Below are 27412 nucleotides of genomic sequence, written 5' to 3' on the forward strand. Positions count from 1 at the left end.
TAAACCAAATGGTTCGAATTCCACTTTAAACTGTAGGTCCAGTCCTGATTAGCCTTTCTGTGCATAAAGTGGACTTAACAATTAAATATTCATTTTTGCGATTAAACCAAATGGTTCGAATTCCACTTTAAACTGTAGGTTCAGTCCTGGTTAGACTTTCTGTGCATAAAGTGGACCTAACAATTAAATATTCATTTTTGCAATTAAACCAAATGGTTCGAGTCCCACTTTAAACTGTAGGTCCAGTCCTGATTAGCATTTCTGTGCATAAAGTGGACTTAACAATTAAATAGTCATTTTGCGATTAAACCAAATGGTTCGAATTCCACTTTAAACTGTAGGTCCAGTTCTGATTAGCCTTTCTGTGCATAAAGTGGACTTTAAACAATTCAATCATCATCAACCACTGTCGTTGCGATTAACGATTATCATTACTCATTTCTTTAATTTTATCAAAACCAAAATATTCATTACAAAAACAAGAAGCAAAGATGGTTTAAATAAAATTCCATATTTATTTTTTTAAAAAAAGAAAAATAATTTTATTTAACAAAATAACAATAGAAAAAATAAGACAATGAATCACATACAATCAAAATAAATTACCAAATCTTATAAAAAAATAACAATAGAAAATAGAAAGCACATAGATATTTACAAATCAAAGAAGCCGAATGATACAATACAAGAAACAATGAATATAAAATAATAATCGTAGATAATAATCAATAAAAAATAAACATAATTAAACACACAAGAAATATTATTTACAATATTAAAATCAAAGAAAAGCAAAATATTAAACACCTCGATGTTTATAATAATGATAACAACAACCACAATTAAACTAAAAATATTTACAAAGCTGCACCCTTCTCCTCCTCGTCAACCCTCACCCACCCCCGGGAAAGCGCCATCAGTCTCTTGTACTCTCTTGTACCCCGCTTCAATGAATGATCTTGAATAAGGTGCTGGCCCATCTTTATGACGCTTCCCCGGCAGCCGTCGACCTTACAATTGACGCGCCGGTCAGGATTCTTTATCTTCCTCATCCCCTCAGAGGAGGCAAAGTAGTCCTCCATCTGCTTGTTGGAATATAAGTGCCTCCTCCGAAGGTGCCGTGGAACAGTTGCCGACTCCTCCCCGCACTCTGGGCAGATCTTCTGCAAAATACAAAGAGGGAAGACAAAGGCATGAGTTTAACACCGACACGCAGAGATTTATCGATTTACAATTAAATACAGGCACAGAGCGAACATTTGAATTTCTACGAATAACTCACCTTCCGCCTTACGTTGTTGTTGTTCTTCTTCTTCTTCAGTGCGGGTAGAGGTGGGGGTGTCGGAGCCTCCTCAATCTGTTGTTGTTGTTGTTGTAGATGCTGTTGTTGCATTTGGTGTGGCTGCTGCTGTTGTGGCTCTTCCTGTACCTGTGTTTCTTGTCGCTGCAAAGACAAAAATGAAAGAAAAATAGCTGTAGAAACGGACATAACAATTTAGAATATTGCACACACGAAAATACAAGTGAAACCTCTTCGTCACCTGATTGGACTTACAATTAACTCGTTGACGATCTTCAAAGATGCCTCCAGCTGCTCCACCGACATGGTCTCTGGGTAGGGGAGTTGAAGTTCCCTTTCGTCCTTTTGAAGTTCAACCAAAGCCCCGTTAATTGACTCTAAAAATTCGATGTCCTCGACTGTCAAACCTCCAAATACGGGCGTTGCATGGTTACCCGAAGGCAGCATAGCTTCTGTACTGTTGGAGAAAAATGGCCTTCGTTTAATGACAAGACATCGTTATGCGCGTGGCACATAATAAATCAACAAATAACACAACAAATAGCTCATTTTAAAATCCACACACTCACCTGAAATCCATCTTGAGATTATGGCTTCCTTTCTGCTTCAAGTTAAGCAATACAATGAAGGGAAGAAGAAAAGGTTGCCCAAAAAGATTTCCAGTTCGAATTTAAATTACGAGGTCGTTCATTGGTCAATCAATCGGATTTACGCGACCGACCGGCCGAAGAAGAAGGGAGGGGGTTGGGGGAGAAATGTAGCTGGTCTCCCAAAGCAGGTATCTGAGAACCGTGTAAGACCGGTTTCTCCCACCATCGAATGTCGAAAGTCTACTTCCCAGCCATCTGTGCAGCAAACGCCCAATAAACGGTTTCTTAAACACAAAAATGTAGCGAAAGACCATGGGTGACCATGTTTCATTCTCCATTTGAAATTCAGTGTAAATGCTAAATTTTAACGGTTTTTTCATGTTTGAATAGAAAATTCAGTTTTGGTGGGAATGTTTCAAATTTCGAAAAGAAGCAAGATGCAACCTTACACTACAATAATTAAAGCAAGGGAAGCTAAGAGCAACGGTTTGAGTAAGTTTTTGGAAGCAAAAATCCCAAGCGTGCTCGTTCTGATGCTTTGCTGTCCACTCATAAAACAGCCATTTTGTCACTTCAAATTGAAGATAGCGCTAACTCCTGAGCCACGGTGAGAGAGGAAGGTCCCTGAAAGATAACTGAAAAGTGACGTAATCGGGAGGTGGAGGGTTCGAGTCACGGGAAATGTTTGCAATTAAACCAACTATGTAGCAATCACCCATTATAGGGTTACTTAAACCCAAAAATGTAGCAAGAGGCCATGGGTTTTGCAGCAGAAAGACCAATTTGTATTAGGGGGATAGGTTATCTTCTTATATCGTGGTAACCAAAATCCAACCTCCGGATGTAACGAAAGCCCATATTTTCTTTCCGAGACTGTTAGCCGGTGAATCGCGTAGGGGAAGGAGGCTGGAAGACAACGTGACGGTAAAGTAAGCAGTGGGTGTTTGGTTCGAGTCACGGGAAACGTTTGATTCTCCATCGGAAATGCAAGAAAAATGCTAAATTTAACCGTTTTTCAAGTTTCAACCGAAAATCCCGTTTTGGCGCGAAACTCAAATAATTTCTCAGGATGGAAGCTGCATCGTTCCTCTACACGAAAACGTTCAAGGAAAGCTGAAAGTGACTTTGAGAGTACCAACTGGGAAGCAAAATTCCCAAGTCTGCAGGATCGTGTGCTGTTTTGGCTGCATAAGGTGGACCTTTATCAAAATTGAACGGAAAATTCCATTTCTGGGCAAAAGTGACAAAAGTCGGGTGGAAGCAGGCTATGTCCTTGCCCTAACAGAATTTGCACGAGGGAGGTTGATCGCGAAGGGATGAGTACGTTTTAGGAAGCAATGATCCGAAGCCTGCAGGATCGTGTGCTGTTTTGACTTTGAAATATTTTGACCGTTATTTTCCAACTTCGAGCTTTCCAACATCAAATTTTACACACAGGTAGATCAAGTCAAGAGAACAAAAAAACACTCTGTTGTGTCTTTGTCGGCCTACACAAGCATCTACTCTACAGCAAGAGATCTCTGCCGGCACATGTGCATGTTGCAAGGCGATGCATACGTTTTCTGCCGGCAAAACTTTTCATTCTAAACGACAGAAACAAACATCTTTCCTTCGCAATAAATTACAGTGATAAAGTTCACTTTCAGCTTAAAAATGCTATCTATGCACCTTGGGAAAACGATTGGCAGATGTAGTCTAAAACTTACAGCAAATAAATTAAAAAAAATTAAAAAAAGTCGGAACTTGCGACAGCACAGTAAGAAATGACGTTCAACTTCCCCACAAAAACTTTTACGAGAACCGCAATGTGGCACTGACACACACACAAATCTCCTCGTTTCTCTGTTTTCTTCCCAGCTTTACTTTCTATGCTGGATGTGCTCCACAGATTACCGTTAAAAGTGAAGGTGCAGGGAGAATAAACTTTCTCCACAAACCTTGTACAAGCACAGCATTGGCAATGACACACACACACAAATCTCCTCCCCCGTTATCTTCCCAGGTTGACATTCCATTCGGGTTCTGCTCCACAGATCACCGTTAAAAGTAACCGTGCTGGGAGAATAAAGCATCTCCACAAACTCCTCGGCCAAGCACCATCAACAACGGAGGTGGGAGAGTTAACCTCACTTTGCATTCAGTGATAACATATATTTTGTTGAGAGCTGGGATACACGCCTCTCGTCCACTTTCCTCCCAGCTTGGCTTCGAATGTGGATTGCTCTCTTCAACCACATCCAAGCTAAGACACTCTGTTGTGTCTTTGCCGGCCTACACAAGTATCTACTCTACAGCAAGATATCTCTGCCGGCACAACTTTTCCTCGCAAAAAAATTACAGTGATGAAATCTACTTTCAGCTTAAAAATGCTATCTATGCACCTTGGGAAAACGATTGTCAGATGTAGTCTAAAACTTACAACAAATAAATAAAAAAAAAAAAATTAAAAAACTCGGAACTTGCAAAAGCGACAGCACAGTAAGAAATGACGTTCAACTCCTCCACAAAAACTTGTACGAGCACCGCAATGTGGCAGTGACACACAAACATCCATCTCCGTTTTCTTCCCAGCTTTGACTTTCAATGCGGGGTCTGCTCCAGAGATTACCGTCAAAAGTAAAAGTTCTGGGTGAATAAAGCTTCCCCACAAATTTGTACCAGCAGTGACACACAAATATCCTTCTCCGTTTTCTTCCCAGCTTGACTTTCCATTCGGCTTTTGGTCCAGATATTACCGTTAAAGGTAAAAGTTCTGGGTGAATGAAGCTTCTCCACAAACTTCTAAAAGGACGGTAATGTTGCAAAGGCACACACACAAACAATTCTCCTCCTCAGTTTTCTTCCCAGCTTTACTTTCTATTCGGCTTTTGCTCCAGAGATTACAGTCAAAGGTAAAAGTTCTGGGAGAATGAAGCTTCCCAGCTTTACTTTCTATTCGGCTTTTGCTCCAGAGATTACAGTCAAAGGTAAAAGATCTGGGAGAATGAAGCTTCCCAGCTTGACTTTCTATTCGGCTTTTGCTCCAGAGATTGCCGTTAAAGGCAAAAATTCTGGGACAATAAAGCTTCCCAGCTTGACTTTCTATTCGGCTTTTGCTCCAGAGATTGCCGTTAAAGGCAAAAATTCTGGGACAATAAAGCTTCCCCACAAATTTGTACAAGCAGTGACACACAAATATCCATCACCGTTTTCTTCCCAGCTTTTACTTTCAATGCGGCTTCTGCTCCAGAGATTACCGTCAAAAGTAAAAACTCTGGGTGATTAAAGCGTCTCCACAAACTTGCACAAGCACCGAAATGTGGAAGTGACACACAAATATCCTTCTCCGTTTTCTTCCCAGCTTGACTTTCTATTCGGCTTTTGGTCCAGAGATTACCGTTAAAGGTAAAAGTTCTGGGTGAATGAAGCTTCTCCACAAACTTCTAAAAGGACGGTAATGTTGCAAAGGCACACACACAAACAATTCTCCTCCTCAGTTTTCTTCCCAGCTTTACTATCTATTCGGCTTTTGCTCCAGAGATTACCGTCAAAGGTAAAAGTTCTGGGAGAATGAAGCTTCCCAGCTTTACTTTCTATTCGGCTTTTGCTTCAGAGATTACAGTCAAAGGTAAAAGATCTGGGAGAATGAAGCTTCCCAGCTTGACTTTCTATTCGGCTTTTGCTCCAGAGATTGCCGTTAAAGGCAAAAATTCTGGGACAATAAAGCTTCCCAAGAAACTTGTACAAACAACGCAATGTGGCAGTGACACCCGCACAAATCTCCTCCTCCTACGTTTTCTTCCCAGCTTGACTTTCTATTCGGCTTTTGCTCCAGAGATTCCCGTTAAAGGCAAAATTTCTGGGAGAATAAAGCTTACCAAGAATCTTGTACAGGCAACGCAATGTGGCAGTGACACAATATCATCCTCCTCTGTTTTCTTCCCAGCTTGACTTTCCATTCGGCTTTTGGTCCAGAGATTACCGTTAAAGGTAAAAGTTCTTGGTGAATGAAGCTTCTCCACAAACTTCTAAAAGGACGGTAATGTTGCAAAGGCACACACACAAACAATTCTCCTCCTCAGTTTTCTTCCCAGCTTTACTTTCTATTCGGCTTTTGCTCCAGAGATTACCGTCAAAGGTAAAAGTTCTGGGAGAATAAAGCTTCCCAGCTTTACTTTCTATTCGGCTTTTGCTCCAGAGATTACCGTCAAAGGTAAAAGTTCTGGGAGAATGAAGCTTCCCAGCTTGACTTTCTATTCGGCTTTTGCTCCAGAGATTGCCGTTAAAGGCAAAAATTCTGGGAGAATAAATCTTCCCAACAAACTTGTACAAGCAACGCAATGTGGCAGTGACACAATATCATCCTCCTCTGTTTTCTTCCCAGCTTGACTTTCTATTCGGCTAATGCTCCAGAGATTGCCGTTAAAGGCGAAAAAAAATTCTGGGAGAATAAAGCTTCCCAAGAAACTTGTACAAGCAACGCGGCAGTGACACAATATCATCCTGCTCTGTTTTCTTCCCAGCTTGACTTTCTATTCGGCTTTTGCTCCAGAGATTGCCGTCAAAGCTAAAAGTTCCGGGTGAATGAAACAAACTTCTAAAAGCACGGTAATGTGGCAAAGGCATACGCACACACAAACAATTCTCCTCCTCAGTTTTCTTCCCAGCTTTACTTTCTATTCGGCTTTTGCTCCAGAGATTACCGTTAAAGGCAAAAATTCTGGGAGAATAAATCTTCCCAACAAAGTTGTCCAAGCAACGCAACGTGGCAGTGACACACTATCATCCTCCTTTGTTTCATTCCCAGCTTGACTTTCCATTCGGGTTTTGCTCCAGAGATTACCGTCAAAGGCAAAAATTCTGGGAGAATGGATCTTCCCAACAAACATCTACAAGCACCGCAATGCGGCAAAGGCACACAAATCTGCTTCTCTGTTTTCTTCCCAGCTTGACTTTCTATACGGGTTTTGCTCCACACATTACCGTTAAAAGTAAAGGTGCTGGGTGAATAAACATTCTCCACAAACTTCTTCTACCAGCACCGCAATGTGGCAATGATAAACACAAATCTCCTCCTCAATTTTTCTTCCCAGCTTGAATTTCTAAGCGGGTTTTGCTCCACAGATTACCGTTAAAAGTAAAGGTGCTGGGTGAATAGACCTTCTCCACAAACTTCTTCTACCAGCACCGCAATGTGGCAATGGTACACAGAAATTTTTATCTCCGTTTTCTTCCCAGCTTGACTTTCTATACGGGTTTTGCTCCACACATTACCGTTAAAAGTAAAGGTGCTGGGTGAATAAACCTTCTCCACAAACTTCTTCTACCAGCACCGCAATGTGGCAATGATAAACACAAATCTCCTCCTCAATTTTTCTTCCCAGCTTGAATTTCTAAGCGGGTTTTGCTCCACAGATTACCGTTAAAAGTAAAGGTGCTGGGTGAATAGACCTTCTCCACAAACTTCTTCTACCAGCACCGCAATGTTGCAATGGTACACAGAAATTTTTATCTCTGTTTTCTTCCCAGCTTGACTTTCTATACGGGTTTTGCTCCACAGATTACCGCTAAAAGTAAAGGTGCTGGGAGAATAACCCTTCTCCACAAACTTCTCCCCGCACAGCATTCGTATGGGTTTGCGACTCTGCGAAGCACCATCAACACAGGAGGTGTGAGCGTTAACCAAACATTGCATTCATTCATGCACTTTCATTAAATGCGACTAGTCTTTAGCTCCATCAACCGATATACGGTTGAATGCTGGCCGGCACAAGTGCCTAACTGCACATTTGCAAGTTCCAGTGCTCTACAGCGAGCTAAACTGGGATACATGTCTTTTGGCCGGCTGGGTCGTAGGGCAACCAAGTCACGGGATACCCTAAAAACCCCAAGTCCAGCTATCCGCCACATGCTGGAAGCCCCGGCGACCGATACATGCGTGCCGGCCGCCGGTTTGGAAGTTCTCCCCCAGCCGACCGAAACCGGCCGGGGTCTGAACCTCCGGCGGAGAGCTCCGCGTGGAAGCCCTCCTACTCCATTGCATTCATTCATTCATGCACTTTCATTAAATGCAACTAGAGTCTTAAGCTCAATCAACCGATATACGGTTGAATGCTGGCCGGCACAAGTGCCGGTCAATTTCAATCATTATTAACGTGCTTTTGGTCCGGTGCTCTACAGTTAAGCTCAACCTAACTGCACAAGACACCTCTATCTGCCGGCACATTTACAAGTGCCGGTCAATTTCCAGTGCTCTACAGCGAGCTAAACTGGGATGCATGTCTTTTGGTCGGCTGGTTCGTAGGGCAACCAAGTCACGGGATACCCTAAAAACCCCAAGTCCAGCTATCCGCCACATGCTGGAAGCCCCGGCGACCGATACATGCGTGCCGGCCGCCGGTTTGGAAGTTCTCCCCCAGCCGAACGAAACCGGCCGGGGTCTGAACCTCCGGCGGAGAGCTCCGCGTGGAAGCCCTCCTACTCCATTGCATTCATTCATTCATGCACTTTCATTAAATGCGACTAGAGTCTTAAGCTCAATCAACAGATATACGGTTGAATGCTGGCCGGCACAAGTGCCGGTCAATTTCAATCATTATTAACGTGCTTTTGGTCCGGTGCTCTACAGTTAAGCTCAACCTAACTGCACAAGACACCTCTATCTGCCGGCACATTTACAAGTGCCGGTCAATTTCCAGTGCTCTACAGCGAGCTAAACTGGGATGCATGTCTTTTGGCCGGCTGGGTCGTAGGGCAACCAAGTCACGGGATACCCTAAAAACCCCAAGTCCAGCTATCCGCCACATGCTGGAAGCCCCGGCGACCGATACATGCGTGCCGGCCGCCGGTTTGGAAGTCCTCCCCCAGCCGGCCGAAACCGGCCGGGGTCTGGACTTCCGGCGGAGAGCCCCGGGTGGAGGCCCTCCTACTCTAGGAGTTGCTTGTTTCAATCAGGTTCTATTGCTACACTTGGCCTGGCTGTGACTCTCCACTTCGGTGGAAACATTGCGCGCACCTGCGCTGCCGATGGATGTGACTGCGGGGGAATAATTTTCCCCCGCGTCGGTGCTGAGCATTACTTGGATGTGACTCTCCACGTCGCTGGCGGCAGCTCGATGTGAAGGCGGTGAGCTGCGGAAGATTGCCGACGAGTTCCAGGGCGTCACACTTGAATGCAAGCCAACTCAAGCTCCTATTATATAGGTCCCGTCCTCGAAGGCTCGATTCAAGGAGGCACACACGTGCAGACTAGAGTCTCAAGCTCCGCAAGTGTACGTCTTAAAGACGACACTCTCTTCAGCCCAGCACTCGGCTACCCTGCACCGATTGCTATTCATTGCAGAATCATCCGCATATCTCCTACCTCCACCAAGCACCATCAACGACAATTTCCAGTGCTCTACAGCAAGAGCCGACCGTCGGGATTGGTGGTATTTCACCGGCGGGCACCCGGAGGAGCCCTTCCACTTATGCTACACCTCGTCACGTCTCCCGACAGCGGCAGGCTAGAGTCAAGCTCAACAAGGTCTTCTTTCCCCGCCGCTGACATTGTCCAAGCCTTTCCGCACTCCCAGGTTAACCTGGGGTGTCAGTATTTTGGTCGGCTGGGTTGTAGGTTCCCGTGCCGTACACGGACCCAAAAAACCCCAAGTCCAGCTATCCGCCACATGCTGGAAGCCCCGGCGGCGAACACTTGCGTGAATGCCGCCGGTTTGGAAGTCCTCCCCCGGCCGGCCGAAACCGGCCGGGGTCTGGACTTCCGGCGGAGAGCCCCGGGTGGAGGCCCTCCTCCGATGGATGTGACTGCCGGGCAAGTCCTGTCACCTTTCTTTCAGAGATAAAATTGCACACCTATACAAACATTGGATCGGATGTCACCAAGTAAACTGGTAACTGCGGGAGAATAATCTTCCCCCGCGTCGGTGCCGTGCACTCCGCGGATGTGACTCTCCGCGGCAGCTCGGTGTGAAGGTAAGAAAGATTGCGGACCAGTTCCAGGGCGTCATACTTGAATGCAAGCCAACTCAAGCTCCTATTATATAGGTCCCGTCATCGAAGGCTCGATTCAAGGAGGCAGGCACACACGTGCCGACTAGAGTCTCAAGCTCCGCAGGTGTCTGTCTTGAAGACGACACTCTCTTCAGCCCAGCACTCGGCTACCCAGCACCGATTGCTATTCATTGCAGAATCATCCGCATTCTCCTACCTCCGCCAAGCACCATCAACGCCAATTTCCAGTGCTCTACAGCAAGAGCCGACCGTCGGGATTGGTGGTATTTCACCGGCGGGCACCCGAAGGAGCCCTCCCACTTATGCTACACCTCGTCACGTCTCCCGACAGCGGCAGGCTAGAGTCAAGCTCAACAGGGTCTTCCTTCCCCGCCGCTGACATTCTCCAAGCCTTTCAGCACTCCCACGTTAACCTGGGGTGTCAGTATTTTGGTCGGCTGGGTTGTAGGGTCCCGTGCCGTACACGGACCCAAAAACCCCCAAGTCCAGCTATCCGCCACATGCCGGAAGCCCCGCCGGCCGGCACGTGGGTGCCGGCTGCCGGTTAGGGAGTCCTCCCCCGGCCGGCCGAAACCGGCCGGGGTCTGGACTCCCGGCGAATGCCCCCGAGGGGGCATCCTTAAAGAGACAGACAGAAACCGCCGGGTGCCGTGAAACCGACATCACGAACTCCGCGCGGATCTGTTCTTAGCAAGTACCCATCTTGCTTGCAGTGGCTCACCTTGGTCGGCCAACTGCATTCGTTTAAGATGCTTGGCAGGCATCGGTCTTTCTTTCTTGCGAGAGTGCGGATTCTCTCGCTTTCAGCAAGTGCTCAAACCTTGCTTGCAGTGGCTCACCTTGGTCGGCCAACTGCATTCGTTTAAGATGCTTGGCAGGCATCGGTCTTTCTTGCGAGAGTGCGGATTCTCTCGCTTTCAGCAAGTGCTCAAACCTTGCTCGCAGTGGCTCACCTTGGTCGGCCAACTGCATTCGTTTAAGATGCTTGGCAGGCATCGGTCTTTCTCGCTAGAGTGCGGATTCTCTCAATTTCAGCAAGTGCTCAAATCTGGTTCCAACGACGATAGGGATGACAGAACCAAACCTCTCCGCGAGTGGCCTTTCGCAAAGAAGGTGAGGATTTTTCGGCCACCTACAGCATCCATCGTACCACGTACCAAGGGCCCCTCCGCGGCACGGAATAGTGAGGAACGCTTACTTCCACGTCACCCTACCAAAGTTGGACCCTCATTTGGCACATACTTCAATTTGGCCAACTCAAGCTCCTATTATATAGGTCCCGTCCTCGAAGGCCTTAAGCATTTGGGCGGCTGGGTTATAGGTACAACGCAATCTGTTACCCACAAACCCCAAGTCCGGCGATCCGCCACCCGCCGGAAGCCCCATCGGCCGCATGCCGGCCGATGGCTTGGGGATCGCCCTTATTAGAAAGGGTGACCCCCGTGGGAAGGCCCAGAAGGCCTTCCTAAATGTCCACCGCCGTGTAGAGTCACATCCGAGGAATGGACAGCACCAAGCCGACCAACCCAAGCGCCTCCGAATGCTCGCCGATCTCCAACCAAACGTTGGGACCGCCGAGCCGGAGAAGGGAGAGCTCTCTTTGCTCCCCCGCGCCGGTGATGTGCTCCTGGCAGTATGTCGCCTCCTCAAGTTTCTATTATATAGATACCGTCATCGAAAGGCTCAACATCAGGTTCCAAGGTGGCAGACTCACGCATTGCATTCATTCATGAATGCACATTTCCAAGTGCCTGTCACTTATATTGTGGTATTTCACCGGCGGGCACCCGAAGGAGCCCTCACTTATGCTACACCTCGTCACGTCTCCCGACAGCGGCAGGCTAGAGTCAAGCTCAACAGGGTCTTCTTTCCCCGCCGCTGACATTCTCCAAGCGTTTCCGCACTCCCAGGTTAACCTGGGTTGTCAGTCTTTTGGTCGGCTGGGTGATAAACCCCAAGTCCAGCTATCCGCCAAATGCTGGAAGCCCCGGTGGCCGGCACCACCCACCAGCGTAGTGCCGGCTGCCGGTTTGGGTGTCCTCCCCCGGTCGAAACCGGGGTCTGGACTCCCGGCGAAGGTCCCGGAAGGGTCCTCCTAACAGAGAATAGGAGTTGCTTGCTTGCTTTAATCAGGTGCCGTGCAGCCGACAGCACGAACCTGCAAGCGAGGGCTGCCTTTCAACGGGTCGCCACCGTACGGAGGCTTCACCGCTCACGACGCCCCGCCAGATACTCAAGTCGTCTACGAGTGGTTCAAGGGTCCCTACGTCCGAGTGCTTGATTACCCCGTGAATCCCCATCTAGAATCCCAAAGACCTCGGTCAGTGGGGCAAGTGGGCGGAGTCTCGATGGCACTACTCGCGGGGAGCCTTGGGTGAGTTTCCCCACCCGTTTGGTGGCTCCTCGCCTTACCGGTCCCCCGTGAGGGGGTCCAGCGTTGGTGGTTCTGCCTTTCAGAGTGCAGGGACCCACGGTCACGCAGCTCCGGGCACAGCTTCGGCCTTAGAGGCGATCAGGCTTCAGCCGTCGGACGTAGCTTCGCACCAAGGTTCGATCGAACCAGCGCGGTACCATTGGTCCGAACCTGGGGTTCCTCTCGTACTAACCAGGATTACCTTGGCCGCGTTCTAAACGCCAGGAGGATAAAACTAACCTGTTTCACAACGGTCTAAACCCAGCTCACGTTCCTTGTTGGTTGGTGAACAATCATACGCTTGGGGAGCGCTGCGTCCCCACGGTAAGAAGAGCCGACATCGAAGAATCAAAAAGCCGCGTCGCTATGAACGCTTGGCGGCCACGAGCCAGTTATCCCTGTGGTAACTTTTCTGTCACCTCCCGCCGAAGATCCTTCGGACGGGGAGGATCGATAGGCCCCGGTTTCCCGGGTCCCACCCGTACTGAGGGTGCGGATCAAGGCGGCTTTTGCCCTTTCGCTCTACCCGAGGTTTCTGGCCTCGGTGAGCCGCCCTTAGGACACCTGCGTTATCCTTTGACAGATGTTCCGCCCCAGACGAACTCCCCGCCTGCCGTTGTCCCCGGATCGGGTCGGCCCCCTGTCCGGCACGGACCAGGAGTCCGGTCCGGCCGGCCAGTAGCAGGGGCCTTGGTTCGCGAACGGCGTGCGACGAGGATGGGGAACCCCGACGCCCGCGTCCCGCCCAACCGGGTGAGTCGGGAAACAGTGAGAGTAGTGGTATTTCACCGGCGGGCACCCGAAGGAGCCCTCCCACTTATGCTACACCTCGTCACGTCTCCCGACAGCGGCAGACTAGAGTCAAGCTCAACAGGGTCTTCTTTCCCCGCTGACATTCTCCAAGCCCGTTCCCTTGGCTGTGGTTTCGCTAGACAGTAGGTAGGGACAGGTTTAGGGGGGCACAGGGGACGAGGTCCTCCAGCCACCTCTCACCTCGCACACAAACATACCCTCTCTCCCAGCGTAGTTTCCGTTGATTGCATTTCTTGCTTGCAAGTTTGGCTGGGAGCGGTTGTGCCCCTCTAAGGATTGGGATATGTTTGGGAAGGAGAGGTCATAAGAACCTTGGTACCTAGAATTAACCCAAGGTGTATATCCTTATTGAAGAATTGAATAATATGGATATGAATAATAATAATAAAATATGATAATAAAATACAATAATAGAAATAATAAGAAAATGTAATAATAGAGATAAGATAAATAAGATAAATAAGATAAATATAATAAAACAATTAAAAGAGTGAAATTGATATTATGATAAGAAAGAAAAGGAATTTAATTCAGGTCCTTAGACCATGGCCAAGTACGGCCAATTGTAATGAAACGAGATTTGTTGAGATTGCCATTAGAAGAGGCCCATTCTTGTTCAAGTCCTTAGACAAGTTGTTCCTTAAAAGTGGTAAGGAATCTTTAAAATTAAGGAACACCAGTAAACTGTGTTCCTGGACATCTTCTTCTTTCTTCAGACAGGTTCAAAACTTGGGTGATGAACTAGAAGGTCATGGCATCTTCTTCTTATCTTCTTCTTGCAGAACTTAATCCGCAGCACACTAGCATCTGCTGTTAGTTCATATGATGGATGTTCAGACTAGCTTAAAACTAATTGATGAACTGGTAGGACGTGACATCTTCATCTTATCTTCTTGCAGAGCTTAGTCCGCTGCACACTCGGATCTACTGCTAGATCATATGATAGGTATTTCTGGGCTTCTTCTTCTTTCTTCAGCAGGTTCAAGTCTGAGAAGACATAGCATCTTCTTCTTATCTTCTCTGCTTCTCTTCTTCTTCTTCTTCTTCTTCTTATCTTCTTCTTGCAGAACTTAATCTGCGAAACACTCATATCTACTGCTACATCATATGATGGATGTTCAATTAATTTAAAACTGAGAGATGAACTAGAAGGACATAACATTTTTACTTATCATCTTGCAGAACTTAATCTGCAGCACACTCACATCTACTGCTGGTTCATGTGATAGATGTTCCTGGACTTCTTTCCTTTCTTCAAGAGGTTTAAAGCTGTGTGATAAACTAAAGGACATGACATCTTCTTCTTCTTATGTTCTTCTTGCAGAACTTAATCTGCAACATACTCACTTCTGCTGATGGTTTATTGAATGTTTATTTGAGTAAACCACTTCCCCTTAGCGATTTGATATAGAAGTGTCTTCTGTTGATGGACGTTGGTCCTTTCTCATAAAACTTTAGCTCCTTTTCTGCTTCCTCATCCACTACACTATCCACTCCTCTTCGTCTAGATGTTGTTTGTCTCGAGCTGCGTCTGATGCTTATGTCTCTTCGTATTGGTGATTGAATTTCTATAGTAGCACTTGACCTTGGATTTTGGCTGTAAAGTTGTCCTTCATTTTTTGAGATGAGATCCGCGAGTTTATTCAGAACTTGGAAGGCTCCCATATCCTTAAACCCTTCACTCCATTCCACTCCTCGCACTATTTTCCGATACTTGGTAATAATATTGCATACATGCTGCTTGCAATCCATAACTGTATGTTCGGGAGTATCTTTCACGCTGCACACCTCACATAAGTCATCTGAACGAAGATTAAATCGTTTAAGGTACACTCCGTATGGCCCATGTCCAGTAATGTAGTGAACCAAACCACTTGTTGGATATAAATTCCCCCGTCGGTGTTTCCAATCCACCTTGGGCAGGTATTCCTTGACTCGAGCTGCAGTTGATGATTCTGTCCACTCTTTTTGCCAAAGCATCCAGACGTGATCTTCAATTTCTTTGTTTGTATTTACCATTCGTCCCAATAATTCCTGCACCTTGTCAAGTTTTCTTTTCTTAAGCCAATATCTTGCCGATGACCGAATGACTTCCAGATCTAGAGGAAGCACTCCTGCAAGCACTATTAAGGCATTGGTTGATGTTGTTTTATAGGCACCCAAGATACGCAACAGCACATTTCTCTGTGCAGTTTTTAGTTGATTCTTAATGCCGACCTGCCCAACCAGCCGAGTCCATACCGATGCGGCATAACAAATTCTCGAAATAAATATCGCCCTATAGTACAAGATGGAGAGTTTGAATCCTATCTTCTTGGCCTCATTCCCCATACTGAGCACATTATGCAGGGCAGTTTTGGCTTTGGCTATCACTTCAGTGATATGCGATCTGAAGTTTAACCCTACATCTATTGTAACACCCAGGTATTTTATTATGTTGGAGCTGCCAATATTCGAGTTGTTGTATTTTACCGTGGGATTTCTTTGTAACTTGCCCTTTAGCAATATGTGATAGCTTTTATTTCTAGCTATCTCCATTTTAGATTCTTGTGCCCAGTGTCTCACTATTCCCAATGTCTGTAAGGCTTTTCTCTCCAATTCTAATCTATTTGATGCATCTACCAGGATTAGAATGTCATCCGCATACGCCGTAACTTGAAGGACTGATTCCTCCCTTTGTAGATTTGCAAGGAGTGGCTCAATTGCTATGTTCCATAACAACGGTCCCAGGACAGAGCCCTGAGGACATCCTTTATTTAAGTTTTTTAGGATTCGCTCTTCACCATGTTCATAGTAAGCACTTCTGTTATTGAGATAATCCTTAATGATGTTGTATAGAGGTCCCGGTATTTGCAAGTCCCTAAGTACTTTTAAGACATAGGGCCACCAGAGATTATCAAATGCTCCACCAATATCCAGCGTGATTCCCAGGACGTATTTCATTTGATTCGAATGGACTGTTTCAATTACATTGTTTATAGCAGACAGAGGGAATCTCGTTAATCCATTCATGCGCGTCACTAATCAGATGACGAGGCATTTGGCTACCTTAAGAGAGTCATAGTTACTCCCGCCGTTTACCCGCGCTTCCCTGAATTTCTTCAGCGCGACATTCAGAGCACTGGGCAGAAATCACATCCCGTCAACACCCTTCCAGGCTGTCGGGATGCTATGTTTTAATTAAACAGTCGGATTCCCCTGGTCCGTGCCGGTTCTGAGTCGACCGTTCGTCGGCGGCCGACTCGAGGGGAGGCACCTTCCCCCGAGCACCCCCGAGGGGGGCAAGGGGTTCGGTGCGTTCCCCTCAGAGAGCCCAGGGACGCTCGCGGAAGTCCGACGCGCGGTCCACGCTCGGGAGCCAGCCCCTCGCTAAAGACCCACGCCGGACCGAACCCGCGGTGACCCCCCGGGCCCCGACCGGCCCCGGTCCCCAGAGCCAATCCTTGTTCCGAAGTTACGGATCCAAATTGCCGACTTCCCTTACCCACATTAGTCTATCGTCAAGAGGCTCTTTACCTCGGAGGCCAGATGCGGATTCGGGTACGGCCAGGCCTCGGAACTCTGCTGCGCTGTTCCCACCAAGATTTTCAAGGTCCGACGGGCACCCGGGGAAACCGCACCCAACTACGGTTCTCTTAGCTTTCCCCAGTGTCCCCTTCTCCTTCTGGGAAGATTCCGGGGAGCGTAGGGGATCGCTCTGACAGAACAGACAACTCTGCCCCCGGGACCCGACGGATTCTCCTGGTGCCACCAGTTACCTGGACTTACGGACTTCGAGGGAACCCGCGACGCACTCCCGGTCCCGAGACGCGGCGGGGGGCTGGATACCCCACTTCCCTTTCGACCGCGGCCGAGACGCCGGCGCGTCGCGCTAACCACTACACTACACCCGGAGGTATAGGAGGTAATGGCAGGCACGAAACTGACCCGACGCATCGGTGGGAGTTCTCCGCGGTCTAAGGACCGGCTCACCCGCCTGCAACTGCTGTTGAGGCGGAACCCTTCTCCACGTCTGACCTCAGCGAGGTCTCATCAGATTATTTGCTACTACCACCAAGATCTGCAACGACGGCGGCTCCAGGCAGGCTCGCGCCCAGACCCTTCCACGCTCACCGCCGCGCCCTCCTACTCACCGCCGCATCATTCTTGCATTGATGCCAATGCATTAGCATTGCGGCGGCGGCCGGGTATAGGCACGACGCTCGATTGCCATCCATTTTCAGGGCCGGTTGCTTCGGCAGGTGAGTCGTTACACACTCCTTAGCGGATGCCGACTTCCATGGCCACCGCCCTGCTGTCTTGAGCAACCGACGCCTTTCGTGGTTTGAACAGCGTCGATTCAGGCGCCTTAACCCGGCGTTTGGTTCATCCCACAGCGCCAGTCCTGCTTACCAGGAGCGGCCCACTGAGCACTCGGGTCCTGAAAAGAAGGCCCCGCTTCGCCCTAGGGGCAAGCGGGACCTCCATCCCGTTCAGAGTTTGAGAGTGGGTCGAGGCCGTTTCGGCCCCGAGGCCCCCGGTCACTCGCTTTACCGGGATGGACCCCCCTTGCGAGCGCCAGCTGTCCTGAGGGACACTTCGGAGGGAACCAGCTACTAGACGGTTCGATTGGCCTTTCGCCACTATGCTTAGCTCAGACGGTCGATTTGCACGTCAGAGACGGTTCGGACTTCCACCAGGGTTTCCCCTGGATTCGTCCTGGCCGAGCATAGTTCACCATCTTTCGGGTCCCAGCGAGTGGGCTCTTAGGTACGATCCCCGCACCCGGAGGTGGGGGATCGCCCCGGGACTGCGCGAGGGCCCTTCGTTGAGCGACTCCGGGTCACCTCGATCGTCCCAGTCGCTTTGACTGCGCCTTCGGGTTTAGTGATTCCCTTAGACTCGCCCACGCGCTAGACTCCTTGGTCCGTGTTTCAAGACGGGTCGGATGGGCCACTCGTTGAACACCGCACGGGCCCGGGGCTCACAGTACGCCCCCCGCGAACCCCCGCTCGTCCGAGCGGGGGACGGGGGGACACTGCCAGGCACGCCACATTGCTGCGACCTCTACGCCTTCCGCCTAAAAACGGCGGCGGATCCCCAGGCCTGCCCATGAGCCGTCGGGTTCCATCCGGGTCACCGGGGGTTCTCCGGACGAGCCGGAGAGCTCCACCCCAGGCCCTTAGGACGGATCCCAACGAGCCGCGGTGCCCTACCGGGCGCGGAATGAAGGGGGACCGTCCCGGACGCACCCTCGCAGACGGGAGGTCCCTAAGGAAGGGGACAACCCCGCTCGGGGGCCGGAGACTTGGTCCTTAACCCTTGAATCACCTTCCCCCATCGAACTCTCGAGCTCCATCCGTTTGACCCCCAGGCGGTTTCACGTACTCTTGAACTCTCTCTTCAAAGTTCTTTTCAACTTTCCCTCGCGGTACTTGTTCGCTATCGGTCTCGTGGTGATATTTAGCCTTAGGAGGAATCTACCTCCCACTTAGGGATGCATTCCAGAGCATCCCGAATCCTTGGGAAAGCGCCCAGCCCGACTCGGCAAGGCGGAGGTTCGCACGGGCCTAGCACCCTCTGTGGGATGTTGGTCCTTTCAAGTTACACTTAGAACCTCCCGCCGAGCGGGATTTACGGACGCTCCCTTCCACCAAATCGCCCGCCGGCTCGGATAACCGTGCCGGAGGCTTGTGTGACGTGCTTCTCCCTTTTCGCTCGCGGCTACCGAGGGAATCATTGTTATTTTCTTTTCCTCCGCATATTGATATGCTTAAATCGTGCGGGTGGTCAACCCTGAGTCGAGGTCGGGTGTTTAAGTCTCTTACGCCTCTCGCACCAGCGTGCCTGCTCGAACAACCTGGGTGCGTGATAACATCCGCCGGCTCCAGGAAGCCGGCCATGTTGATTGTTAGAGTCTGCTCAGTTCATCTTTGTCCGCTCAGTATATGCTTGTTCAGTTCATCTCTTGCAAGTGCACCTCCAATTTCAGAAAATTGCCTTGCTGAACACACACCAGGTTGCCTCGCGAGCCTGCCGGCATATCCCCATCCTTCCGAACGTTGGAAACCTTCCTTGCCAGGCATCAGTGTGGTCTCCGCCACACAGAACACTTAAAGCTTGGCCCCAGTTTGTTTGCTTGCTTGGCAGGTTTTCCGGTCTCTCCTACCTAACGAAAGATCCGCCAGCTCCAGGACTCGCTAGTTCAAGGTCCCTTCTTAGCTCGCGCGGATCTACTGTCGGTGATGTAAAGGGGGGATCGAGCTTACTCCGCACACCCGCTCAGCCAGGCAATCCCTGCGAGGGGGACTGCCCCCGTTGGGGGCCGAGGAACGATCCTTAACCCTTCAACCACCTATATGACATGATACGACAACCACCTATATGATCAGAGAGACCGGTTCTTCCATTTGTTTGGAAGGCTAGGGACGAGCAGGTGTAAGGCTTCCTCTGAGGAGGAGACGACCTCACGGCCGACTCCTAATGATCCTTTTTCGGATTCGACCTCGCGACCGCTCTTACCTCTGGGAGAGAGGCGGCCGCAAGACTCTCGTGGCGTGCTGTTACACGCGCTGTGCTCCTAAGAGCACTTCACTTTGAAACTTCCGACACTCGACCAGGACCGACCCAGGTAAAGACCCGGGCCGCAATGTGCATTCGAAACCGTCGATGCTCTCTGTTTTGCAGATCGCAAGTTGACTCGCAGCTAGCTGCGTTCTTCATCGACCCACGAGCCAAGTGATCCCCCGCCTGGGGTTGTTTGTGGTTTGCTGGAGTGCGACAGGTCGCACTCCGGCGGAATAATGTGTCTGTGTCATCGGGAAGCGCCCTCGCGAGCCTCCCCGGATGATACCTACCCCCACCGTCTCCAAGGCCTCGAGACGGGGTTCGGGTGCATGTTTTTGCGGGGCGATACCTTTAAAGGTCGAGACTCACCTACCCCTATTAACGTGCTTCGTGCTCTACAGCAAGGCTCACCGTGGTCGGCCAAGCTGCACAAGACACAGTGATCTGGACTCGATATATACATATCCGCAGGCTCCAGGGCCCCCTTGGGTCCCTTCCACGCTCGTGCGGATCTGCGTACTACCATAAGTTTTGGAGGAAGAAGCGGATATACCGTACGGTAATGATCCTTGGGCAGGTTCTCCTACCCAAACCTTGTTACGACTTTTGCTTCCTCTAAGTGACCAGGTTCGGCCGTCTTCCCGACGGTTCCTGCTTAAGGTGGCAGGGCGCCGGTCCAAAGGCCTCACCGTATCACTCGATCGGATGCATCGACGGGCGGTGTGCACAAAGGGCAGGGACTCGATCAACGCGAGCTGATGACTCGCGCTTACTGGGCATTCCTCGTTAGCGGGGAACAATTTCAATCCCCGGTCCCTATCACGAAGGAGGTTCAGCGGTTACCCGTACCTCTCGGCAGGGGAAGACGCGTTGTCTCCTTCAGTGTGACGCGCGTGCGGCCCAGAGCATCTAAGGGCATCACTGACCTGATATAGCTCCCACTCTTGCTGCTTGCGACAACCGGTCCCTCTAAGAAGAGGTTTGATGCGCCGGGGGTACACGTACCCCGACGCCTAGTTAATAGGCAGGAGTCTCGCTCGTTATCGCAATCAAGCAGACAAATCGCTCCACCAACTAAAATCGGCCATGCACCACCATCCACCGAATCAAGAGAGAGCTCTCAATCTGTCAATCCTTACGGTGTCCGGGCCTGGTAAGTTTTGCCGTGTTGAGTCAAGTTGAGCCGCACGTCCCACGCCTTGTGGTGCCCTTCCGTCAATTCCTTTAAGTTTCAGCTTTGCAACCATACTCCCCCCGGAACCCGAAACCTCAGGTTTCCCGTGGGCTTCGCGCAAGGTCATCTTGAACCTTGCGCATCGCTGGATGGCATCGTTTATGGTTAGAACTAGGGCGGTATCTAATCGCCTTCGAACCTCTAACTTTCGTTCTTGATTAATGAAGACATTCTTGGCAAATGCTTTCGCTGTAGGTAGTCTTGCGAGGATCCAAGAATTTCACCTCTCCCCTCGCAATACTAATGCCCCCGTCAATCCCTTTTAATCATTACCTCTGGTTCGAAAACCAACAGAGAGAACCGAGGTCCTGTTCCATTATTCCATGCAAGGAGAATCGAGGCAAATAGCCTGCTTTGAGCACTTTAATTTGTTCAAAGTAAATGTCCCGGAATGCCACGATCCACTCGGTGAAGAGCAGACCGAGGAAACCGAGAAGATGTCCGGTACGGCCAATTCAACGCCTGACGGCGAACCGACCGCCCGCGACCCAGATCCAACTACGAGCTTTTTAACCGCAGCAACTTCAGTATACGCTATCGGAGCTGGACTTACCGCGTCTGCTGGCACCAGACTTGCACTCCGATAGGTTCACCCAAACGTTTAGGGTGGATACATTCCGATTACGGGGCCTCGGATGAGTCCCGCATCGATATTTTTCGTCACTACCTCCCCGTGCCGGGAGTGGGTAATTTGCGTGCCTGCTGCCTTCCATAGATGTGGTAGCCGTTTCTCAGGCTCCCTCTCCGGAATCGAACCCTGATTCCCCGTTACCCGTAATCACCATGGTGGGCCAATAACCCACCATCCAGTGTGATGAGGCAGACATTTGATAGATGCGTCGCCGGTGCTTGACCGTGCGATCTGCCTAGAGGTTACTTAGAGTCACCAAATGAGTCGGCCCGCAGAAGCGGACCGTTTGGTCTTTTAAAGGTAACGGCACCCCGTCCGGTTGCCCGGCCGGAGACGCCGTGAGCATGTATTAGCTCTGGAATTGCCACAGGTATCCAAGTAGGATGCGTACGATCTAAGGAACCATATCTGATGTAATGAGCCATTCGCGGTTTCACTTTGGTCAAGTCTGTACTGAGACATGCATGGCTTAGGCTTTGAGACGAGCATATGACTACTGGCAGGATCAACCAGGGTACGGTGCATACGGTGCGTATGCAGCACTCGCGCGAGGCAGAGTGCCATGTTTTAAGCAAGGAAAGCGGCTCGCCACTAACTTAGGCAACGCAACACTGCTGCGTGAACAACAGGTTACACCGGTTTCCCGAAAACATACTGCTACTCCCACTACTTTGGTTAGAGGCCTACGTAGTTCCGCTTTTAAAGCTGGAAACTTCGAGACGTTCGTTTGCGCGCGGGAACGGCGAACCGACTTCTTCGATTGGCACCGTGCCCGCGTCTTGGTTCTGTTCCTGGCCTGGGAGGCTGGGAGCTCCCAGCGAACATCCGTGCCTGTACGGCTACAGGCAGCCACTCAAGACGGCGCTCCGGAGAACGCACGCTTCGACGGCAACCCGTACAAAGTTCTCAGGAACCTTCGTGTTTAGGTTGCATCGCAACCGAGGTTGACAGATCTGCTGCTTTCCCTCGGTGCAGGCTTCAACCTAGAGTCGTTCGGTTGAGCCGGAGTTCCCGAAGTAGGCAGAGCGGACAGGTCAACTCCGGAAACGATGCAACACAAACAGAGAAGGCATCGCCGTCACCGAGCGGGAAAAGATAGCTCGCATGCTTTCCCTTGGTGCAGGCTTCATCCTAGAGTCGTTCGGATGAGCCGGAGTTCCCAAGGTAGGCAATAAAACACCGGTCGGGTACCTTGTGTCACTTCCCGCTGACCGAAGTCTGACGATGTCGGCTTGCTCCTTCGCTCAACCTAGAGTCGTTCGGAAGAACGGAGGTGGCCAACTTACCATCAAACGACGGCGAAACTTGCTTTCCCTCGGTGCAGGCTTCAACCTAGAGTCGTTCGGATGAGCCGGAGTTCCCGAGGTAGGCAAGAATCCTGTTTTCCGTCGATTGATGTCTCGTCACGTCTCGGTAACGAGGGCTGACAAGCTAACTTGCTTTCCCTCAGAGTGCTCAGCCTACATTCGTTCGGAAGAGCAGAGTTGGGCAAGTACTCCCACACGACCGGTTATCTAAACTCGCTCGGCGTCCAACGGTTGACGAGCTTCCTTGCTTTCCCTCAGAGTGCTCAGCCTAAAGTCGTTCGGAAGAACAGAGGTAGGCAAGTTATCCGTTTGAGAGGCATTTTTCGGCACCTTACTTTGACGGGTGGCTCTGCTTTCCCTCCGTGCAGGCTCGACCTAGAGTCGTTCGGAAGAGCTGGAGGTAGGCAAGCTTCCCCACACAGGTGGGTAAGTCACTTCAAGGCGTTTATCCGAGGGTTACCGCTCAACCTACAGTTGTTCGGAAGAGCGGGGGGTAGGAAGTAAGAACCCTTTGGGAGTCTCCGTCGCCAGTCGGCACCTTACTTTGACAAGTAGTCGTACTTACCTCGGTGCAGGCTCGACTTAAAGGCGTTCGGAAGAGCTGAGGTAAGCACGTTCCCCCACACGCGTGGGTAAGTCAGTTCAAGGTGTTGTTCCGTGGGCTAAGGAGTTACCCTCGGGGGTGCTCGACCTACAGTTGTTCGGAAGAGCAGAGGGGTTACCGCTCAAACGGTTACGTCATGTGTCGGAGGCGAACCACCGAGTCCGAGGGCTGACAAGTTAGCAGCAACAAACTTGGTTCAGGTTCAACCTAGAGTCGTTCGGTGGAACCAGTCTTCCAAGGCAGGCTACCCTCCCGCATACGCGGCTCTGTCACTTACTCGGACACGGTGCAGAAACAACGACGAGTGTCGTGGCTTTTCCGCAAACTATGAATACTGCAATGCTTTGCGGAAAAGAAAAACCCAAAACTCCCACAAGAGTGGGGTGGCCTTTGAACGCATAGCTAACGTTCGCTTCGGGTCTCATCCGATAGGATGATCCCTACTCCATCCACGAAATTGCAAACGGCGGTTGACCGACAGCGGAGGCATTGATACCGATTGGTATACCTACCTCCCCGGTTGCTTGCGTGGCGGGTAAAGTTGGGTTCCATTTAGACTAGTGTCTTAAGCTCATCTCAAGTCAAAGAGTGGTGGCTTGGGAAAACCTTTCTCTTTGCTTCCATGCGACTAGAGTCACAAGTTCAATGGTTGACGGTCTAAATACCGATATACGGTTAGCACGTCTGCCGGCAACTATTTTCATTCTCAACGTGCTTTCTTTAAATTGCTCTACAGTTAGGTTCAACATAACTGCAAAAGACAACCTTGTCTGCCGGCACATTTGCAACTGCCGGTCAATTACAGTCTGGCCGGCACAAGTGCCGGCCGGTCATGCTTAGCATGTCTGCCGGCAACTTTTTTTCATTCTCACCGTGCTTTCTTTAAGTTGCTCTACAGTTAGGTTCAACATAACTGCAAAAGACAACCATCTCTGCCGGCACTTTTGCAAGTGACGGTCATTTATAGTCTGCCGGCACAAGTGCCGGTCATTTACATTGCTCCAAAGCAAAGCTCTACGTAGTCGGCTGGGTGATGGGGTACCGACTTGGGGGTACCCACAAAACCCCAAGTCCAGCTATCCGCCACCTGCCGGAAGCCCCGGCTTGCCACACATGCCGGTTAGGGAGTTCTCCCCCGGTCGGAACCGGGGTCTGAACTTCCGGCGAAGGGCTCCGGAGGAGCCCTCCTTTGAGGTAAACAACGTAGTGGCGCGAAGGGGGAATCGCCTTACTCCGCACACCCGCTCAGCCAGGCATTCCCTGCGAGGGGGAATGCCCCCGTTGGGGGCCGAGGACCGATTCTTAACCCTTCAACAACCACCTACGTACCATCTGCCGGCTCCGGGACCCCATCCAGGAGTCCCTTCAACGCTCTGGCGGATGGATGAGAAGGTGAAGCGGATCTGCCTAGATGTTACTTAGAGTCACCAACTGAGTCGGCCCGCAGAAGCGGACCGTTTGGTCTTTTGAATGGTAACGGCACCCCGTCCGGTTGCCCAGCCGGAGACACCGTGAGCATGTATTAGCTCTGGAATTGCCACAGGTATCCAAGTAGGATGCCTACGATCTAAGGAACCATGACTGATGTAATGAGCCATTCGCGGTTTCACTTTGGTCAAGTCTGTACTGAGACATGCATGGCTTAGGCTTTGAGACGAGCATATGACTACTGGCAGGATCAACCAGGGTACTCGCGCGAGGCAGAGTGCCATGTTTTAAGCAAGGAAAGCGGCTCGCCACTAACTTAGGCAACGCAACACTGACGCTTGAAGAACGACAGGTTACACCGCTTTCCAGAAAACATAATTATACTACTCCCACTACTTCGGTTAGAGGTCTACGTAGTTCCACTTTCTTTAAAGCTGGAAACTTCGAGACGTTCGTTTGCGCGCGGGAACGGCGAACCGACTTCTTCGATTGGCACCGTGCCCGCATTCTGGTTCTGTTCCTTGCCTGGGAGGCTGGGAGCTCCCAGCGAACAGCCGTGCCTGTACGGCAACAGGCAGCCACTCAAGACGGCGCTCCGGAGAACGCACGCTTCGACGACCACCCGTACCAAGTTCTCGGGAACCTTCGGGTTTAGGTTGTCTCGCCACGGAGGCTGGCACGTCCGCTGCTTTCCTTCGGTGCAGGCTTCGACTTAGAGTCGTTCGGTCGAGCCGGAGTTCCCGAAGTAGGCAGAGCGGACGGGTCAACTTCAGAAACGATGCAACGCAAACCGGAGAAGGCATCGCCGTCACCGGGAGAGAAAAGAGAGAGCTAGCTTGCTTTCCCTTGGTGCAGGTTTCATCCTAGAGTCGTTCGGATGAACCGGAGTTCCCAAGGTAGGCAAGCGAACACCGGTCGGGTACCTTGTGTCACTTCCCGCTAACCGAAATATGAAAAAGTAGCTCACTATCCCACCCCACTCTACCTAGAGTCGTTTGGAAGAGAGGAGGTGGGCGAGTTACCGTCAAAACTTCGGCGTTCCTTGCTTTCCCACGGTGCAGGCTTCAACCTACATTCGTTCGGATGAGCCGGAGTTCCCGAGGTAGGCAGGATCGCCGGCGATTGACGTCTCGTCACTTCTCGGCAGCGAGGGCTGACAAAATGAATTGCTTTAACTCGGTGCAGGCTTCATCCTACATTCGTTCGGATGAGCCGGAGTTCCCGAGGTGGGCAAGTGCTCCCGCAGGACCGGTTCTCTTAACTCGCTCGGCTTCCGACGGTTGACGTTTTACCTTGCTTTCCCTCAGAGTGCTCAACCTAGAGACGTTCGGAGGAACAGAGGTAGGCAAGTTATCCGCTTGAGAGGCACCTTAATTTGACATGCCATGCTCAACTTCGGTGCAGGCTTCAACCTAGAGTCGTTCGGATGAGCCGGAGTTCCCGAAGTAAGCTAAGCTTCCCCACTAGGGTGGGTAAGTCAATTTAAGGTGTCTGATTCTAAACCTACATGCGTTCGGAAGAGCACAAACGGTTACGTCACGTGTCGGAGGCGAACCACCGTGTACGAGGGCTGACAAGTTAGTAGCAACAAACTTGGTTCAGGTTCAACCAGTCTTCCAAGCAAGGCTACCTTCCCGCTTGCGCGGCTCTGTCACTTACTCGTACACGGTGCAGAAACAAAGATGGGCGCCGTGACATTTTCCGAAAACTATGAATACAGCAATGCTTTTCGGAAAACAATTCGAACCCCAACATCCCACGTGAGTGGGGTTGCCTTTGAACGCATAGCTAACGTTCGCTTCGGGTCTCATCCGAAAGGATGATCCCTACTCCATCCACGAAATTGCAAACGGCGGTTGACCGACAGTGAAGGCATTGATACCGATTGGTATACCTACCTCCCCATTTGCTTGCGTGGCGGGTGAACAGTTGGATTCGAATTAGACTAGAGCCTTAAGGTCGATGCCTGAACAGAGGTCCATGCACCTCTGAGGTGGTTGCTTCACCTCAACGTGACTCGCAAGTGGGACAAGCTTGCTATATCGCCCTGTGCTCGCCACGTAATGCACAGGGCATCGCTCAAGAGCATGCTTAGCAAGCACAAGAGCCTCCATTCCCACCATATATCAATATGAATTGATTTACTCTTTTTTAACGATGCAAACTTGCACCTCTATGGTTACATTAAGCAACAGATGCAAGCTCAACTACAGTCAAAGAGTAGTAGCTTGGGAAAAGATTTCTCTTTGCGACTAGAGTCTTATGCTCATTGGTTGACGGTCTATGTACCGATATACGGTAAGAGCCTGGGAAACACACAACTCCTTAAGTTTGCCCAGACAGAAAAATCTATCTGAAACTCCAAGCGTGGTTCAAGCCAAGCTCTTCGTGACTCGCAACCTGTGCAAAGGTGCTGTATCGCCCTGTGCTCGCCACGTAATGCACAGGGCATCGCTCAAGAGCATGCTTAGCAAGCACAAGAGCCTTCATTCCCACCATATATCAATATGAATTGATTTACTCTTTTTTAACTATGCAAACTTGCACCTCTATGGTT

General features: G+C 50.3%; 2 non-coding genes and 1 pseudogene across 2 annotated transcripts; all 3 read right to left on the minus strand.

Annotated features, from left to right (window-relative positions):
• Positions 1-12031: 12031 nt before the first annotated feature.
• Positions 12032-18894, minus strand: LOC146001806 (large subunit ribosomal RNA; annotated as a pseudogene).
• Positions 18895-19690: 796 nt separating this feature from the next.
• On the minus strand, positions 19691-19842 carry LOC146001796 (5.8S ribosomal RNA). The gene has a single exon (XR_014443600.1). It is a non-coding gene; the product is annotated as a 5.8S ribosomal RNA (ribosomal RNA).
• A 369-nt stretch (positions 19843-20211) lies between these two features.
• LOC146001802 (small subunit ribosomal RNA) lies at positions 20212-22032 on the minus strand. Its single transcript, XR_014443604.1, has one exon. It is a non-coding gene; the product is annotated as a small subunit ribosomal RNA (ribosomal RNA).
• Positions 22033-27412: the final 5380 nt, after the last annotated feature.

Source organism: Lepisma saccharinum, chromosome 17 (assembly GCF_977018435.1).
Source record: "Lepisma saccharinum chromosome 17, izLepSacc3.1, whole genome shotgun sequence".
Taxonomy (NCBI): domain Eukaryota; kingdom Metazoa; phylum Arthropoda; class Insecta; order Zygentoma; family Lepismatidae; genus Lepisma; species Lepisma saccharinum.